Consider the following 11,980-nt stretch of genomic DNA (forward strand, 5'->3'; position numbering starts at 1 on the left):
AATATAATGCCGACTTGCGAGAGCTAAGTGCTCAACCCGCCATCTTGGTCTGCAGCCAAACTGGAAGTCCGTTTAATAAGATTTTAACATTATGTAAATGTATTGGCTGCTTTTATTGTCTTTTTGTGCTTATTTTATGGAGAATGGTTCTGCCGATATTTTGTTTAGTACTATTTTAAAATGTTTTATTAGTGTCTTATTGTATTGGCATTCTCTTATATAATATGGGAAAATTTCAGCCTTTTATATTGTGACGATTCCTGAACATCTTAGTCTTAGTTTAATTCCTTTGTTAATAGTGCCAATTTTATGTGCAGTTTTTATTATATGTTTTAATGTGTTTGTGCAGAACTGTTTAATAAAGTATTGGGAAAAAAAAAAAATCTGTTCTTATCAGTTTAATATCTGATACGTCCCCCATGGAGGGGACCACATATTAAATGGATTTTTGGAACAGGGAGCTGGAAGTGGGGCTTGCTCCATCCGCTCCACACATCGACCCGGTATTGCAGTGCTTCCGGGAACGGTGCACCTCTACTGCCCCCTGTTGTTGAAAGACAGAACTGACTGACTGACTGACCATATAAAGTACATGATCTTACCACACTGACATTTCTGATTTTGCTAAAAATCATGTACAGTAAATTCAAAAGCTTTTTGTTTTGTCATAAATTATTTATACTATTTTATTATGCAGATAAAGTATTCCTGTAGATACAAGGAGGATAATTTTTTTTTTCTCGATGAATGTCGTTTTGAACCTAAAGGTTGTTTTTTTGGAAGAGCAGTATATAGTTACTGCCTACATTTTTTGCTGTGCATGTGATTTTGATGAGAATATTACATTTTTATATCTCGGCAACTTTTAATCAATATGGTCGCAAACTCTGGAAAACACTCCCAGAAAACCTAACAGCTACTGAATGTCTTAGCACTTTCAAAACTAGGCTGAAAATGCATCTGTTCACATTTATAATCTACAATGATGAATTATTTGATAATTTCATTTTATGCACGTATCTCTCACGCCTACCCTGGGGTCAAATGGACCCCAAAGGCACATGTCAGGTGACCTCTCATAGTAACGTAACTATTGTAAAAGATAATATAACCAGTTGTTTTATTCACAGGAACATCATGAGTCGCTCTCCCAGAAGAGGTAGAGCTTAGAGGCCGCAATGGAGAATGTAGCTGGTTAGTCCCATGGTGGGTGGTACTTCATTTTCAATCATTCTACTGATCACAGGATTTGCAACATTCCACTCACAGAAACCAAGTGCCAACCCACTGAGTCATATGCCAATATCGCTGTGGAATAGCAATATTAACAAGCTCGTTATGACCCCGACATGATTCGAACACGCAACCTTCTGATCTGGAGTCAGACGCGCTACCATTGCGCCACGAGGTCCACCGGCAGAGATGGTGCAGGAGCACATGTGCATGCTCCCTGGGCATGCAGCGCCCTGGGCATACAGCGCCCTGGGCATTTACCGACCACAGTGGTCGGGATGGCCAAGCACTACTGAAACATTCATTCATTTATGGTCTGCAATTATAGCCCATTTCAATTACATCTACATGGCAGGAACGTCTCACTAACATCAGAGGATGATTAAAGGTACGAGGCCTGAGGTAAAGAGCTAAAATAAGGTCTGCTTCAGGCTGTAATGTGCAGAAGGTTAAATCTGAGCTGGGGGTTCTTCAGATCAATACCTACTTGGCTCAAAAGACAGGGCATTAAAAAGCTGCAATTCATCTCTGATTAACTGAAATGTGTCTTCTGGGCTTGCCGGTCCAAATGATCTCACGTACAATCTGATTTTGTTTCGCCTAGAAGTTTGCACTGTTAATTTTCATGAACTTACGTGATGCTTTTAATGTAACGTTTCCCTTGATACAGGAAGCACTTATGCCAGTGTTTTCCCTGACCTGGAAAACATTCACATTTTCAATCAAGTCTAAGGAATTCTGCTGAAGAGGTTAATAATTACTAAAGGTGCACCTCTGCTGCGGTGGATTTAATTAAATAGGCAAAAAAAATGTGACTTTCAATCTAATCGGTTTGTCCTGACCTTACAGAAACATTATTGTGGCCTTGGAAAAGCAGAGCAGCTGGAGAGGAAACAGGAAGTTCTCTGAGAACAAGCCCCCTCCTCCCCCGTGAGCGTGCAGGGATGCCCTCACGCTCCTGCTGAATCAGTCGCTCTGTCACGGTTCCTTTTTCTGCTCCTTGGTATGCATCCTGACCTTGCAGCAAAGGCTGATGGGTAACGAACATCAGCACGCTTCATGCTGATAGGAATCAGCACGTGGTCTCTCCGCATTGCACAGACCACCTGTTAAATAAAGAAAGCGAGGCAGGGGGAGGGACCCCTCACCGAGGTGGTGTGTTGCCACAAGCGATGGGTAGCGCGTTGCCACGGGCGATGGCTGGAGCATTGCTGTGGGTAATAGGTGGTCGGGGAGCAAGTAATCATAAAGCATCCGGTGGGGGGGTGGAGAAACTGGGGAGGAGGTTAGCGCTCGGGAAACAGGTCATCCATCAGCGGACTGGACACGAGGGACAGCGGCCTGCATAGCAACAAGCTGCTGCTATGAGCAGAGCATTCTGAGTTATTAACGGCCCGCACAGCTGAAGGGGGGGTCTGTTCCCTCTCTTTTGGCGTTCCCACCTTATCTCGCCGCTCCCAGATCCCGCGAGGAGCTCACTGGTGAAGAGAGGGCGACCTCACGGTCGTTAACATGGCCTATAAACATGGCATCTTGATTTACTGATGCAGAACAGGGAGGTGGACACTATCTCACTTTTGCAGCGATCAATTCCGCAATATCATCTACATTCCGGCACTGTCCATCCTCCATTTTTGAGGGGAATCAGCAACTGTAAAACAGATATGAATGTGATCATACACGCCGCTCAGTTTCCAATGTCTTAATAATCACTTACTATTTGTTTTATTTCTTTTAACAATAAGATGACATTTTTATCAAAAGCAGTGTACATTGTTGAGAAAGCAGAATCAGACAGTTCCTGGAGCAATAAGGTCTTAAAGGCCTCGCTCAGGGACCTAAAGGTGAAGATACTCTGCTCGGCCTGGGATTTGAACCAACACCCTTCAGATGGAAGGCACAGAATGCTGAGCTACACCTGCCCCCCAATGCTAATCTGCCGGCTCAGCGTGAATATGTCCCCAAACTTGCCACGTGTGCCTTGTCTAACAGCAGCTCTAAAGTGGGATTGGGGGGGTCTGAAGTTACCATCCATTAAAGGCCATTAGCATCTCGCTGCATTATTCATGGCTGCTTCTGAAGGCTTAGCCCCCGCTCTAATTATCCAGCAGATAAACTGCCTTCCCCATGTCTCTCAACATTTGCTTTATGTATTTTTAATTACAATTACCTCCGCAGTTTGCTTACTGCTTATCGCTTTCACAGATCAGATCTTCCCAAATTTCACACATTTGCATTCCTCCAATCAGCCTCTCAGTCCGTTTTGGCTTCTAGTGAAATGTTTATAGTTTGTTTATTTAGCCCATACTATTAGCCAAAGGGACACGTTTTTTGAGAACGTAGGGTCAGACAGGAGAAATTGGTGGTTAAGGGCCCAACAGCAAAATCAGCCATGGGATTCAAACCCATGACCTTTTGATTAAAGGCATTTCATTTAAACTACCACTGACAAACCCCTCTGCCAAATAGCTGCTGTTTGTCTATGAAATGCAACTAAACCAACAGCATATTAGTCACAGGGACAAATTATTTAAAGTAAGTGTTCCAGGTGAGGCTTGAACTCACAACCTCGGCATGGCTCCACTGGACACTGCTGTATAAGTACCGTGCGCTGACCGATTTTTGTTAAAATAGCACTCCATCATACTGTGGTGTTCCGATACCTTTTAAACATAACTCCCACATGCAGAAATGTAAATGTATGTGTGAAATTTATGCGTGAAATAGGCAGCACTGGTGTAGATCAGTTAGTTATTTAGATGAGAAACATCAGCAGACGAGGGCTTCTGACACCTTATAAATATCTCACAGGCTTCATAATGCGTGCCGGCTCTGAATTACGAATCTGTAATCTGGCTCAAACGCCTCATCACGTCGCCGATATCTCTGACGGAAGGTGGATCAAAACTCAGGCAGGTCTCCAGCTCCTGAGAGAGAAGGTGGGGACGGGGGCTATCATAGGATTCGACCCCTGGGGGTGCTCAGCCTCTAGTAGGGTTGGCACTTTTACAGAACAAATAAAATAAATTTTGATTTTTTTTTTCAGGGGGCTCAGACAAAAAATAGGGTAGCTGAAGCCTTCCTAAATAGGGTTAAAAAAAAAAAAAGATTCAGTGTGCGGTTACCAAGTTACAAATAAACAAATAAATAAATAAATAAATGTGGCATCAGAAGTGAAATACGATGACAGTAAAATGTGTGAAAGTAGTGGAATGTGAAAAATGTGTGTGCATATAAGTCTCCACATGTATAACGCGGCTGTATAGCATAACGAAAAGGAGCAATGGATAACTTACATAAAGTGCTTACTGTCCATAACGACAATGAGTCATGTAAGATAAATATTAAATGAGTTAACCCTTCGAACTCGACAAACACAAAATGTGTTAACTTTGGATATGCGTAATGGACAGACAAGAATCATGTCTTTGGAATCGAGAGAACTATCAGATAAATTCAACAAGTTGGACCGAGCCGGGATCAGGCGGTAAGTCTGGGTAGCATACCCCCGATTTTTCCTCCTGGAGCCGAGCCCCCGACCAGTTTTCCGTTGATCCTGCCGTTGTTGCGGCGATAGCCTCCTCGGCTGGGGAAACTCTGGTCACGGGGCTGACACCACGGACTGGGACATAGGGGAAGAACTGGAGGGTCCCACTCCATGTCCTCCAGGGTTATGTCCTCTGGGCCGCCTGTGCCTTAATCCATACTAAATGTAATTAAACATAATGAAGCTTAAAAGAATAAAATGGTAAAGAGTGTCAGATACAGTCAGGTAATATGTAAGTTTCAAAAAACGGGCTCTTGCTTTTATCCAGATGTTTGCAGGGATTGTGACTGTGATGAATGGTGACATATGAGATCCTGAGAATGGGCTACGCCTCTAAGGGTGACATTTCCCAGGAATTACAGGCTGGAGATGTCTGAGGAGCTCTCCTGGAGTGAAGACAGAAAGAGAAGAAGGGAACAGGCAGAGGGTGTGGGGAGAAAAAGACTGCAGATCCAGTTACAGGTGAATTGTACAAATGCCCTTGAAGTCTTGGTCCATGAGGGATCCTATTTTTAATAAAAAAAAAAAAAAAAGACAATAAATTATTTAAAAATAGAGCTTATCATTTACATCTGTCTAGGAGTTAAAACACATAAAATCAATTAACTTACCTGGTGATTTTGGAACTTCTGACCCCAAATCAAAATAATATATATTATAACTAAATGCATCGTTTTATTTGGGAAAAAGGGATAAATTAAATAAAAGGTTAACTTTGGAATCTAAAACAAAAACAGCAATTTCACATCAGGAATAAATATCATTTCAAGGGTCTTCAGCACATTTTTCCTGTGTCTGCTTCCTTTACACGTAGATAGTGATATAAACATGTACCTGTAAAATATATTATGTTCAGTTTATAAGCTTAATTATTAATTATTTCATTTGTAACAAACAAGCACTATACACAAGTGCCCTAAAGCCCAACACATGGTTCAGAAGCCTCCTACCCCACCTTACACCAGCCACATGGACGCCATCTTTCCAACTGGGCATCCTCAGTGTCTTGTGTCTCCTGAAACATCACATCAGTTTCTTCTTCTTCTTCTTCACATCTTTCTTCCTGAATGGTTTCCAGCAATGATCTGCCTCCTTGTGACAAAGTATATCCCAAAACATTCCCTCTCTTTTCTCTCCTTCTCCCTTAACCTCCTCCACATTCACTCCCACCTCACATCCATTCTCCTCACCTCCATTTACCATATGCATTACATCCATACCAGCCTCTGCCCCCTCCATCTCACCATCAGAGGCATTCCCCTCAAATTTACCCCTTTCTGATATCTCCTTATTTTCCCAAGTAGCCCTTTCTAGGGCTACTGACAGTTTGGCTGCCATTAAAAAGGCCCATTAGTGATATGAAACTGTGTGACGCTACCTTTACATCAAGATATCTCAGCAACGACTTAAAAACCAAAGACCAAATTTTCTGGATATGTTCATGATATTATTAGCTAGCTTTATTTAAAAAATTGATCAATTTTGAAGTATAGGTTTTTTTCTTATTGAATTTTATTCATACGGGGAAGGCACATGATAGAGCTGGACAATAGCTTCAAAACAATATGAGGACCATTTTTCTGTGTATTAAGGTAAATATAGCCAGTCAAAGTCATAGTCCCCCCAAAAAAAGTTAAAACTTTGTTCGCTTAAATCTCCCTCAATATTGATCCAAGAGTTACTCATGTGACCAAATCTGCATGCCAAGTTTCATTAAAATCCATGACAATGAGGTTCAAAACTGTGACGATTTGACATGGAATGACCCAATACACCATATGCACAATAAACAGTAAATGACACCAAATTATAACTTCAAATAGGAAACAACAGCGCTCCACAACAAGCGAAAACCCAGATGAATGCTACCAAGAACTGTGTTAACACTGGTGAAACTAAGAGTATTTTATTTTTATTCTGTGCGACATTGTTTGAGAAGGATTTACTAACCAAATAACTGTCTGTCATCACTTCAGTATAAGAACATCCCCAATAAAAATAAAGACCACAAGTTTTAGTGACATTAAAATGTGCAATAATTTTAATGTATTATTGACATGTACTATGTTAATATGGTATAAAAGAGTAAATAATCAAAGTAGCATAACATAATTTGAAGATTAAAAAGAAATTTTGGAGAGCTAACAAACTGCTCACCTCTGCGCCATTTTCACTCGAAGAGTTTGTTGAGCTTCAAACAGTAAAGAATGTTTACGTTGTTTCTATGGAAACTATTCTAACTGTCTGCTTGACAATAATGTAATGGTACGTATGTAGAAATTGGCTTATTAGTTGTATTATGCTACGTGCGTATTACGTCACAACTTGTGCGTAGCGGCCATTTTGCCAGGGAATGTCGAAGACGTGCCATGTAGCTCAAATGCAGAAAGTTCTACGTTTCTTTTAAATGTTAAAGAAAGTTTCATAAAAACAAATTGTACAGCGAGTGTTCAGGACCGTAGGAAGCTTTATTTTGTTCAGGCAAAAGGGGCTGAGGCATAATATTTAAAGGAAATAATCTTCCACCACAGTTGACCATGAAGTCTAAATACATGCACAATGATCGAGGCACAATACTGCTTTCTTAAATTAATTATCATGATGCGTGAATTTCCCGCTTTGTCTTAAAATAAGGTACCGAACATAAACTCAAAGAGACTTTTTTAGATATGCACTCAAAAGATAAAAATGGGACCAGCTGCTGTGACATATAATATGTAGCGTCAAGTTCACCCGTTTGTTCACCCGTTTACACAAGCTTGGTGGCTATAAAAACTCATACATTTAGCTGATACCAATTAATTTTGTCCTTAGGAAGACTGATTTTTAGCTGATTTTTGGCTTATGGAGGCTTCCATATATGACAAACCACAAGATGGCACTGCCTGTGCATGCCTTTTGAAATGAACTGGAATGCCGCTAGCAGGCACACAAGTTACTTCACAAGTTCTAGAGCACAGCAATGCGTTTTGACTTTCTGTTAGCTATGTACACAGTGATGGACATAACTGGTTCGCAAGTACGCATTCACCTTTAAAAGTGATACATGCAGCAATCGGTTGTAAGAGCGTGAATGAGTACATATTTTATGTGCATTTGCGCCAATATGACAAGAAATTACCGTGCATTTTAACCTCTATTTTCCTTACTTCTTTATTTTACGTTTTCTCTGTTTTATTTCAGTCAGTCTAACATATTGCACCACAGTCGTCAACCCGAATTTTCATCGCAGACTTCAGTTAGGAGTACAGCCTTAGCAATGATTAACCTGGGACTCACCAGGGAGGTGTGGGGGATAATATTGTAAATTGCTTAGTTTTAACTATAACAGCCTTAATAATTCTACCAAACATGGTAAAATACTGCAATGCTCTTCCAAGAAACTCATTCTAAACCGTCAGACCAATCTAAACTGAGGTGTGGATGGGCAGGTCAGACCTATCATTCTACATTGTTTCTGCTGTAGAGCGAGGGGTGTAATAAATCAATTGCATAAATCTATTCCCTTTGTTCAATCTGATGTGGATTCCCGATCCAAATGGAAGATCTGTCATAATTACTGGTTTATTGTTCATTACGCCTGTACTCTTTGCTAACGTGTGTGCTCCTAATTGGGATGAGGATACTTTCTTTAAGTGCCTGTTCTCACTGGTACCTGATACCTCTAAATATCATATCTTGGGGGGTGATTTTAATGTTGCTTTAATCCGGTATTAGATCATCCATCCCCCAAGATAGCTCTGCCTTCAAACTGTCGAAACGATCAATTCTTTTCCCAAAGAATTAACTGTGTCAGGTGTTTTTGCAATTCTATAAACCCACTCAAAAAGAGTATTGTTTTTTTCTCTCAGATTCATCACACGTTTACCCAAATTGACTATTTCTTAGTTGATAACAGACTTCTTGCTCAATATCTGAGCAGCTATGATAAAATAGCTTTCTCAGATCATGCTCCAGTCTCCTTGAAAATTTTGTTAGAATATGGCGTCCTTGACGGTTAAACACTGACGGAGACTTTGTTGATTTTATTTCACAACAAATTGACAATTTTCTTTCTTTAAATAAATCTCCAGGTGTATCTGTTTCCATATTGCTGGAAACCTTGCAGGATGATATTAGAGGGCAGATTATCTTATATGTAAGCAATGATAGAGAGCTGTGGAAGGAGAAGATGGCATATTTAACACAGCGTGAAGCAGATCTTGACAATCGATATGTTTCTCCTCATCTTCCGATGTTTACAAGGAGCACCTAAACATACAAGCCGAGTATGAATATCTAGTGTCTCAACACACTGCTGAACTACTGATGCAAACAAGGTCTCATTATTACGAGCAGATCCTCTAGAAATTAATAATGCGTTCAAGCATTTTTACGTCTCTCTTTACTCCTCTCATTTGCTGTCTAGACTTCAATAGTTTCTTTAGGGATTTAGCCATACCTTCACAGGAATTCGTGGCTGTGAATGATTTAGATGTCACTATCACTATCACTATCACTGTAACTGAACTGACCACCATGGCGGCAGCTTCGGTTAGTGTCCCGGACCCGATGGCTTTCCTTCAGAGTTCTATAAAAAGTTATGGCCCCAGTTGTCCTCTCTCCTATTAGACATGTTCGACAACCTGAAACTCTTGCCCAAGCTAATATTTCTCTTACACTAAAAAAGGGGAAAGATCCTCATTCTTACACCTCCTTTCACCCTAAAGGCTTTTTTTTGTTTTTAAACTTTATTTATAACAGATTTTCAAACAATTTTTCTGAAAATACAAAATAAACCAGAATCCACAAACAGTATATGTATATATAAAAAAATAATAATAATAAAAAAATAAATATAAAAATAAATTAATTAATTAAAATAAAATACTAATAATAAAAAAAAAAACACAACAACATTTACTGGAACGAGCACCAGATACATTAAAAAATACACACCTAAGACAAAGCTACAAACTTAAACAAAATATTAAACCTGGAGTGGAATAAACAAATAGCATACATTTCAACTTTTAAAAAGATAGGTGAGGAAGGGGCCCCAAATTTTATCAAATTTTTTAAAGCGGCAATCTTTGAAAATCGAATCTTTTCAAGCTTGAGAGCAGCAACCATTTCAGCCATCCATCTATGAAAAGTGGGTGGTAAAGCGGATTTCCAATTCATCAAAATCACCCTTTTAGCAACCACCATACCAAACATAAGAGACAATTGCTGAGAATGTGTCAAACCTAATGTATGGTCGGAACATCCAAATAAAGCCAATTCAATATCTGGACTGATATCTTCTGCAAGGACACTTGAAAACCACTGAAAAATATTCTTCCAAAACTCAGAAATCTCAGAACAGAACCAAAAAGTATGAGCATCCGAGCTCCTACATCTATCACATAGTGGGGGAACTGAAGGGTAAATTTTATTGAGTTTAGATTTAGTGTAATGTAACCTATGCATCACTTTAAACTGTATAAGTTGTAATCTTGCATGAATAGAGCAGGAATGGATTCTTTTCAATCCCTCCTCCCAAATCTCCTTTGAGATACTGAGTCCAGTATCATTTTCCCAAGCTGTTTAAAGGTGATCTGAAGACACTGCAAAATGGGAGACAAACACAAAAACGATCTGTGTCACCAAATGTTTGGCCATGGGAGATTGTCCCAAAACCTTATACAAATCATGATCTTGCGGTAGTTCCTGAAACTCAATAAAATCATTTTTAATAAAATGACGCACCTGTAGATATCGAAAAAATTGTGAGTGGGAAAGATCGAAAAGTTTATATAAATGTTCAAAAGTGGCAAATTTTCCATCTATATGAAAGTCCTTAACTGTGGCCAGTCCTTTGCCTCTCCACAGTGAGAATATCTTGTCTGACTTACCAGGCAAAAAATTATTATTATCACAGATAGGCAGGTGTACTGAGGAACATGTAATATTCAAAGCAGTCTTAATTTGATTCAGAATTCTAATGGAGTTGAGCACAACAAAGTTTTTACATTGTGACTTTTTCAACGATGCAGTTTTAGAGAAAAGAATAGTGGCTAAGGAGCTATTATTATTCAAGATGGCGGCGCCTGGTGCGGCTGCGGCTTGGAGCTCTCCACGCAGATGCCACTTTTTCCTTCTTTATGTCATTCTTAGTGTATCTTTAGCTAAAGTAAGTCAGTCCCTACAGTTAGTTAGACACTGTATTGTGTACAGTCCAGAAGAAATTCTGAACTTCGGACTGGAAGGCTTTATTCCACTTCAACCTCCAAACATACTGTACCGGTGGAGATACTCAGAACATCAGTGCCTACCTGGATCACCTCCCGAACAATAAGACGACATCGGCGGAGACGGGACAGAAAGCAGAAGCGGGGTAAGAGAGCCGGCATTCAAACTAGGCTCAAGAACCCCCCGAACAAACTACCACTACCCAGCCTGTTTGTCGCGAACACACAGTCTATACTTAATAAGATCGATGAGCTGAGATTAAGGATTTCGTCGCAGAAATGGAACAGTTGTGCTCCAGTTAATGCTAACATCCCCAACTCAGCTGCAATCATGCCAACCTCAAACAAGCAGTGCCAAAATTCTACCAGTTTGTAGACTTTCCAACCAGAGGAAATCAGGGCTGTCAACTTTGGTCAGCCGGCTGGCGTGAGATTTTTGATTTCAGACAAGTCCGCACACGCATTTACACCTATATGACAGTTTTATTACCTTGTAAATAGTCTGTAGGGTTTGCAAACTACCCCCAACACTTTTGATGCAGCTAATTTTAGGTTTATAATGTAATAATATAAATTTGGCGTAAGATTTCTTGCGTGAGTGTCACGCCAGATGCGTGAGAGTTGGTAGCCCTGGGAAATAATTCGCTGGATCACGTTTACTGCAACATTTCAGATGCATACAGAGCGACCCCTTCCCCCCACCTCGGCCACTGTGATCACATTTCCATATTGCTGACCCCGTCGTACAAACCCCTCATTACCAGGACAAAGCCTACAATACAAACGATAAGAGTCTGGCCCGAAGGTGCTATCACAAGTCTGCAGGACTGTTTTGAAAACACAGACTGGGATCTGTTTAAACAGTACTCCACCCGGGACAATCGTATAGACTTGGATGACTACGCCTCTTCTGTTCTGGACTACATAAATTTTTGTGTGGATAATGTCACCACTTATAAGAACATCCGCACATTTCCCAACCGCAAGC

The 11,980-nt window shown here is 40.2% G+C and overlaps 2 non-coding genes across 2 annotated transcripts; one reads left to right on the forward strand and one right to left on the reverse strand.

Annotated features, from left to right (window-relative positions):
• The first annotated feature begins 347 nt into the window (after positions 1–347).
• LOC140578289 (U2 spliceosomal RNA) lies at positions 348–537 on the forward strand. Its single transcript, XR_011982373.1, has one exon. It is a non-coding gene; the product is annotated as a U2 spliceosomal RNA (small nuclear RNA).
• Positions 538–1,339: 802 nt separating this feature from the next.
• Positions 1,340–1,411, reverse strand: trnaw-cca (transfer RNA tryptophan (anticodon CCA)). The gene has a single exon. It is a non-coding gene; the product is annotated as a tRNA-Trp (tRNA).
• Between the last annotated feature and the right edge of the window lie 10,569 nt (positions 1,412–11,980).

Source organism: Paramormyrops kingsleyae, chromosome 13 (genome assembly GCF_048594095.1).
Source record: "Paramormyrops kingsleyae isolate MSU_618 chromosome 13, PKINGS_0.4, whole genome shotgun sequence".
NCBI classification, from domain to species: domain Eukaryota; kingdom Metazoa; phylum Chordata; class Actinopteri; order Osteoglossiformes; family Mormyridae; genus Paramormyrops; species Paramormyrops kingsleyae.